Below are 7,874 nucleotides of genomic sequence, written 5' to 3'. Positions count from 1 at the left end.
ACAACCCTTTTCAGTAATTAGCAAAAGCTATGGCTAAACTCACTGAACCTAGAGTCCTTGACTTAAATTATTAAGAACTATTTATTCATTACTTTTTCTAGTGAGGAAAGTATAAAATGAAATAGAGATAAATAAGACAATAGTCTCTGAAGTTTCTCCTTTCTTGTCTCTCAAATAGAAAATTCTCAATCTCTCATATCTACAAGTTGAACAAAATAGCCCCTGCCTTGAGAAAGAAGAAGAATATTTATTTTTGAGTTATCCAAGTGTGAGAAGGCAGTATGAATATATAGACAGAGATGTAATATGATATGATATATTATGAATGCTCACATTATTAATAGTAACTCATTACCCATAGAGTAGGGGGAAATTGTGAACTATAAACACAGAGTGTTGTCATTTATATAACAGGTCAAGGTTTTTCACTCCCTCATCTTCTTTGTTTCTTCACAACTTACCCCAAATGAGAAGGGTCACTTAGTTCACTATGGAAATGAGGTTATGCAAAGAGGAAGTTTATTCTGCAGGTGTTTCCCCGAAAACATATTAGAATCCTTCATTGCTCTTTACGGTCAGAGTGGGATTTGATTGTCATCATCCTTGACCGTGGGATGGTGGAAAATTGAATCTCAACAAGAAAGAAAGGACAGAGAAGAAAGGAAGGGAAAATGAAAGAAAGGAAAGAAGAAAGTAAGAGAAGAAAGAAAGAAAGAAAGAGAGAGAGAGAGAGAAAGAAAGAAAGAAAAGAAAGGAAAGAAAGAAAGAAGAGAGAGAGAGAGAAAGAAAGAAAGAAAAAGAAAGAAAAGAAAGGAAAGAAGAAAGTAAGAGAAGAAAGAAAGAAAGAAAAAGAAAGAAGAAAAAAAAGAAAGAAAGAAAAAGAAAGAAAGAAAGAAAGAAAGAAGAAAGAAAGAAAGAAAGAGAAAGGAAGGAAAGAAAGAAGGAAGAAAGACCAGCCAAATAAGGATGAACTGACTACTTCCTGTCCCCTTCCAATGATTCTTTTGTATCCTTTTCCAATGAGGCTTTTGGAGAGAATGAAATAGGAGTGGACCTATCCAGTCTTATATATGCAACTTCACATAACCAACTATTTATTACTATTTCTAAATAAGGTGTTCACTCTGGTAATCGAGTGTATCTACATGCATTTCAGATATTGCTGTACATAATATGATATTAAATTGAAAGAGGCCCTAACATGAGTAGGTTATGCCCTTACAAATATTATTGTTCTCAAATGGGTTTTAAGAATACAAAATGGCAAAGGAAGGCAATGAACCCCAGAGTATATTTGTGTTGTGAAATTATGAATTACTTTTTTATATGTAGCTTAGGTGGAACACTTTCCAATTTTAATGATTTTGAGTATCAATCTAGGTCATAATATTAGGAGAAATATTACAACTTGAGTAATACCCCATGGCAGAATATTATTTATTTTGACTCAAAATAATCTACTTCCAAGCTGACAATCTGTCTTTAACTAGAGTATGCATATTGGAAGAACGTTAAAGGAATAATGAAGTTGCATAAAGTATTTTTTTCTTTTTTGATAAATAAACAACTGGAAAATGCTTAGTTTAGTTTGTTAACACATGTGGGACTCAGAATGTCACTGGCAGTGACACTTTAGGATTGGTTGTTTTTTTACTTTTTACCAGGTACCAGTGTTGGCAGGGATAATCTGAAGAAATGGAGGAATGTAGAGACTTACTGGGCTGCATTCCAAAGAAGAGACAGGTTATCTTGCATTGGTGCCATAAAGAAGCAACTCCAAACTCAGTTATTTTCCTAAAGCTAAAACTGTATTTCCTGATATAGGTATTAAGGAAACATGGGTAAATCTGAGACATAAATATCAGTTTTGTTGTGTTATCTTATTACCTGCTTTCACTACCTTTTATCCAGGAGTATAGCTTCTAGACTTGTATAATTCTGTATGTAAACTTAGTGAATATAGAAACATCCACTGGTGACAGCAGCACTGATAGGAGAGCACCTTTTTCTTCTCCAAGCCCTAAAGACACATTCTGAAGTTTTCCTCCATTTGCAATTAAAAAAAAATTTTAAGTTACATGGCATTATGTTGTGAGATACGTATACATAGTGAAAAAAATTGTCACTGAAGTGAAGCAAATGAACGCATCCATCAACTCGCATACCTATCCGTTTTTTTGGTTTATTTGTTTTTGTGTCAATTTTTAAAAACTTCTGTGTGGGGGCAATTTAGTTCAATAACATCAAATTGTTGAAAGAATACATCACTTACAATCAGAAATTTTGATGTCAATGGCCATTTATTGGCTATAACCTTTAAATTATCACTAACCCCCCACCTATGTTCCCATCTTAAAAATGGAAAATATTTTTCTCAAGGTTTCCAACAGAGATAAAAGGATAATAGAAAAGTAAGCAACAGTGGGATCTCTTAGCACCCACCCATATAATTTTTCAGGCAATTTATAATCATGTTTCTCTGGTGAATGACTTTTAAGATAGGAAATCGGTTTGATTTTTCAGCAGATCAAGTGAGTCCTAAAATGATAGGGTGACTATAACAAATAACAGTGTAGTGTATATTTCAAGAAAGCCAAAAGAGATTTTGAGTGTTGTCACAAACAAATGATAAATGATAATAGTGATGGATATGGTAATTACCCCGATTTGATTATTGTACTCTGTATACATGCACCGAAACATTACATTGTACTCCATAAATATGTGTAATTATTATGTCAATGATAAATAAGAAACATAAATTTTGAAATGTCCCTTTAGTTTTGGCCTTAACTTCTCTGTGAAATGATGAATTTAATGGCAATTAGACCGAAATAAAGAAAAGCTTTTCAAGGCACAATTATGAAGCTGCTAATATCTTTGATGAAGCACAGCATGATTTGTCTCTGCTGCCTTGTTCTATTTCATTTGGCTGGAATCCCAATTGATTCAGGCATTCATGTATGCTTCAAATCAGTGAAAACCTCATGCTTCTAGATTTTTTTCCTCACTTCTTTTTTTAATGCAACACCTGCTTTCTTAGCGTCATTTTTTTCCAGTTATCCAGATACGGAAACATGAAGTATAAAGGCTCATTTATATTCTAATCTTTGAAGATCATTTTTAATCCTGTTTTTCTCAACATTCAAATTTGTTTGCTATTCAATGTATCTTCTCATACCCCCTTTTTTGTTTTGTTTTGTTTTGTTAATTCTACAAGTGCTTAAAAATTAAAAAGAAAACTGTTTTGGCTCTAACTACACCTAACTGAATTAACACTTTCTATTTTACAAATAATTAAAAAAATATTACTGGAAATATTTATACTGCATAGAGTTACATCTGCTGAAAGGAAAAAAAAAAAAAAACAGAGCATTTCACTTTCAACCTCTTAGCTTTCTTTCTTCCATTCTTATTGTCTCTACTGCCATTCCATTGGAGAAGAGACTTCCTGAAACCCGATATATATTTTTTTATTTGTGTGACTATACCATTTTGTTTATACATTCACTTGTTATTGGACAATTCTGTCATTCCAGGTTTGGGCTATTATGAATAAAGTATCATGAATACACATACAGATCATTGTGCAGATACAGTGTGTAAATTCCCAGGAATGGAATGACTGGCCATCCGAATTGTATACGTTTAACCTTATAAAATTTGTTGGCCAGGCGCGGTGGCTCACGCCTGTAATCCCCGCACTTTGGGAGGCCAAGATGGGTGGATCACGAGGTCAAAAGATCGAGACCATGATGGCCAACATGGTGAAACCCCATCTCTAATAAAAATACAAAAATTAGCTGGGCATGGTGGTGCACAACTGTAGTCCCAGCTACTCAGGAGGCTGAGGAATCAGGAGGCTGAGTCAGGGGAATCGCTTGAACCTGGGAGGCGGAAGTTTCAGTGAGCCAAGATCGTGCCACTGCACCCCAGCAAGGGTACAGAGCAAGACTCCATCTCTCAATAAATAAATAGAATTGTTGGTCAGGTTTTCTTTATTTTTAAAAATCATTTTACATTTTTATTTAAGTTCTGGGGTATATGTGCAGAATGTGCAGATTTGTTACATAGGTAAACGTGTGCCATGGTGGTTTGCTGCACCTGTCAACCCATCCCCTAGGTATTAAGCCCAGTATGCATTAGTTCCTTTCCCTAAGGCTTTCCCCGCACTCTCCCTCAACAGGTCCCAGGAAGTGTTGTGCCCCTCCCTATGTCCATGTATTCTCATTGTTCAGCTCCCATTTATAAGTAAAAACATGTGGTGTTTGGTTTTCTGTTCCTGCATTAGTTTGCTGAGGATAATGGCTTCCCGCTTTACCCATGTGCCTGCAAAGGACATAATCTTTTTCCTTTTTATGGCTGCATTGTATTCCATGGTGTATATGTGCCCCATTTTCTTTACCCAGTCTATCATTGATGGGCATTTGGGCTGATTCCATGTCTTTGCTGTTGTGAATAGTGCTGCAGTGAACATACGTGTGCATGTATCTTTACAATACAATGATTTATATTCCTTTGGGTGTATACCCAGTAATGTGATTGCTGGGTCAAATGGTTTTTCTGGTTCTAATCTTTGAGGAATCACCACAGTGTCCTCCACAGTGATTGAACTAATTTACATTCCCACCAAGAGTGTAAAAGCGTTCCCATTTCTCTGCAACCTAACCAGTATTTGTTGCTTCTTGGCTTTTTAATAATCACCATTCTGACAGGTGTGAGATGGTATCTCATTGTGGTTTTGATTTGCATTTCTCTAATGATCAGTGATGAGCTAGTGTTCATATGTTTATTGGCCACATGCATGTCTTTTGAAACCCCAGAAGAAAATCTAGGCAATACCATTCAGAATGTAGGCATGGGCAAAGACTTTATGATGAAATCACCAAAAGCAGTTGGAACAAAAGCAAAAAATGACAAATGGGATCTAATTAAAATAAAGAGCTTCTGCACAGCAAATGAAACTATCATCAGAGTAAACAGAAAACTACAGAATGGGAGAAAATTTTTGAAATCTATCCATCTGACAAAGGGCTAATATACAGAATCTGCAAGGAACTTAAGCAAATTTACAGGAAAGAAACAAACAATGCCATTAAAGAGTGGGCAAAGGATATGAACAGACACCTTTCAAAAAGAAACCCAATCTTTTAAAAATTATGAATCAACTCTCCTCACTTAAAAAGACAAAGGCAAATTGAGAAAAAAAAAACAAATTCTGATTAAAACTTTTTGTTGTTATTTTAAAATACCCCTGAGAATGAAAAAATCTTGTTCAATTTTTGGCTCTTGTAGAAAATATCAAGTCTGAATATAGTCAGAATCTAAAACTGGTTTTAGAAATGTACAGATCAAGTGTGTGTGTGTGTGTATAATATATATATATGTGTGTGTGTATATATATAAATACTAAATGTATATAATATAAGTATATATTAGTGTATTTATCATATATTCTATAAATATATATGATGGTGATACAGAAGGTGGCAGAGAAGTTCTGGGTAGAGAAGGGCAGGGTCGCTGGTGAGGGTTCCGTTCTCAGACTTGTGCCTGCAGACCTAAGTGAGAACGGGCACTCCTGTTTTTGTGCCAAAATGTTGCATTTTCCAAGACCACTCTGGCACACCATGCCTCCCATCCTGTGCCCATATAAACCTGAGACCTTAGTGGACACACACCCACATGGCTGTACATCAAGAGGAGCTGTGGAGAGCAGCAGAGAGCAGAAGAGAGTGGCAGGGTGTGGCAGAGATCAGCAGGATGGCATGGCAGAGAGCAGCAGGATGGCATTGCAGGGAGCAGCAGGATGGCGTGGCAGAGAAGGAGAAAAGAGGTACCCGAACGTCAAGAGGAGTTCAGCCATTTTTGGACAATCTCCCCTTGGATCATCTCCAGGAGAAAATGATCTCCCCCACTCCTCCACCTTCTGGCTCCGCATCCACCTCACTGAGAGCCACCTCCACCACTCAATAAAACCTTACATTCATCCTTCAAGCCACATGTGACCCGACTCTTCTGGGACACTGGGCAAGAACTCAGGATACAGAAGACTGTCACACTGGCTCTCTGCCCTTGTGATAAGGCAGAGGGCCCATTGAGCTGATTGACATTCAATCTGTCTGCAGACCGCAGAGCTGAAAGAGCTACGTAACACTGGGGCTGCAGGCAGTCACCCCTAGACACTACCGTGGGGCCGAGAGACCAAAACACTCCCCTGGGCCTCTGCACCTGCCCATCTGCATGCTCCCCCTAGGGGTTTGAGCTGCAGTGCAACCAAAGGGGCAAGCCAATCCCCTGTCACATGTCCTGCAAAGGAAATAAAGGAACTCACCTGTTTCAATCATAAGTAAAATGTGCATATTATATACGATACATATATAGACACACACACATATACATGAGATATATATACATACACACATACACATACCATGTAGTATATATAATACTTAAAATTCATTTGAAATAAAATATATAGAAAACCCTAAAAAAAAAAAAAAGAAGGAAAAGAGTGAAGGAAAACTAACAAGGTGAAATTTAAAAGTTTTATTATAAATTTTGTTAAATATTTCCATGTGTATATATATATTATCTATCTATATATGTAGTCTTTATAGCTATATAGTATCTCTATACTATAAACAAATCAAAGAGAGAGAGAGAGGCAGAGAGAAAGACATACAGAGAGAAAAATCCATATGCCTCATCTCCACATAAACATGGTGCTGGAACAGAGAAATACAGAAAATTATATTCAGTTATTGCCCCAAAGACACATTATTCAGATTTCTCAGGAACACAAGACACAGAGACCAGGTAAGTAGAAAATTCTGTGTTGGAGATCTCCTTGTGTAGCTGTTTGTGTAGCTTCCCTAACTGAAAGATACAACATTTAAATGTTCACATAAAATGTTAAAAAAAGAAAAAATTTAAATGTGACTGAATACACCATTAAATCTCCTAACATAACTCCAGCATTCTAACCACTATTAGTCATTCAAACAAGAGTTATGAAAAACTCAAAACAAGGCTTTTTCCTTCATTTTTCATCATGGTTTTAGGTAGAAATTATTCTCATTCATGAATCTGCAGGGGATAGTATGGATGGAAATGGGAGCAGGAAGGACTTCCATCAGAGGTGAAAGCAAAAGAGAGAAGAGGAACAATTAAAAATAGATTTCCAGATTTAATCATCTTGAAGTATGTTATTTGTTAGGTTTTTAAAATGCAAAAGACATGCAGCAGTATTTTGTTTTGAGCTCCACAAACATAACAGGCTGATTTGGTACACCTGTCGTCATCGCTATTTAACATAAGAGACATATCTTAAGTGCATGTGCAACAAACCGAAAATCTTAAGTATATTTTGCGTAACATATATGAGATTCTAGATGCAGGTGTTATGACTAAAAATATGTGTTCCTGTAAAAACCTTGACAGATGAGTAAACAGAAACTGAAATGATCTTGTGCTATTGGAGTAAAGCAGAATATTATAAATTACAACACCTATCATTTTCTCTCAAGGTATGGATATCCATTAACAAGAATGCAGAATTAGCTTTGCAAACGGTAGGTGCAGGTAGGTGCAGGAAGTCATTATTTCTGAATGCCAGGTGGTAGACACTGCTATGATTATATTGTTATAGGAACCATTTTTTCTCTAGTTTTCCCCATATTATCCTTCACAGAAAGTAGAATGATGACAATGCAATAGATATTTGTTTTATTGGTATTGTCTTCATTTCCAGGCATACATTCTAACCTAATCACCAACCACTGTCATGTCTTTGTGTCTAGCCAAAGACTAGTTTGGAAGAGGAAGCACCTGGATTTTATTGTGCTCTCTTCTACTGTTCATTGTAAATTACT

This window comes from Trachypithecus francoisi, unplaced genomic scaffold (assembly GCF_009764315.1).
Source record: "Trachypithecus francoisi isolate TF-2019V2 unplaced genomic scaffold, Tfra_2.0 Lachesis_group7, whole genome shotgun sequence".
NCBI lineage: Eukaryota > Metazoa > Chordata > Mammalia > Primates > Cercopithecidae > Trachypithecus > Trachypithecus francoisi.
Note: the sequence above shows the minus strand (reverse complement) of the source record.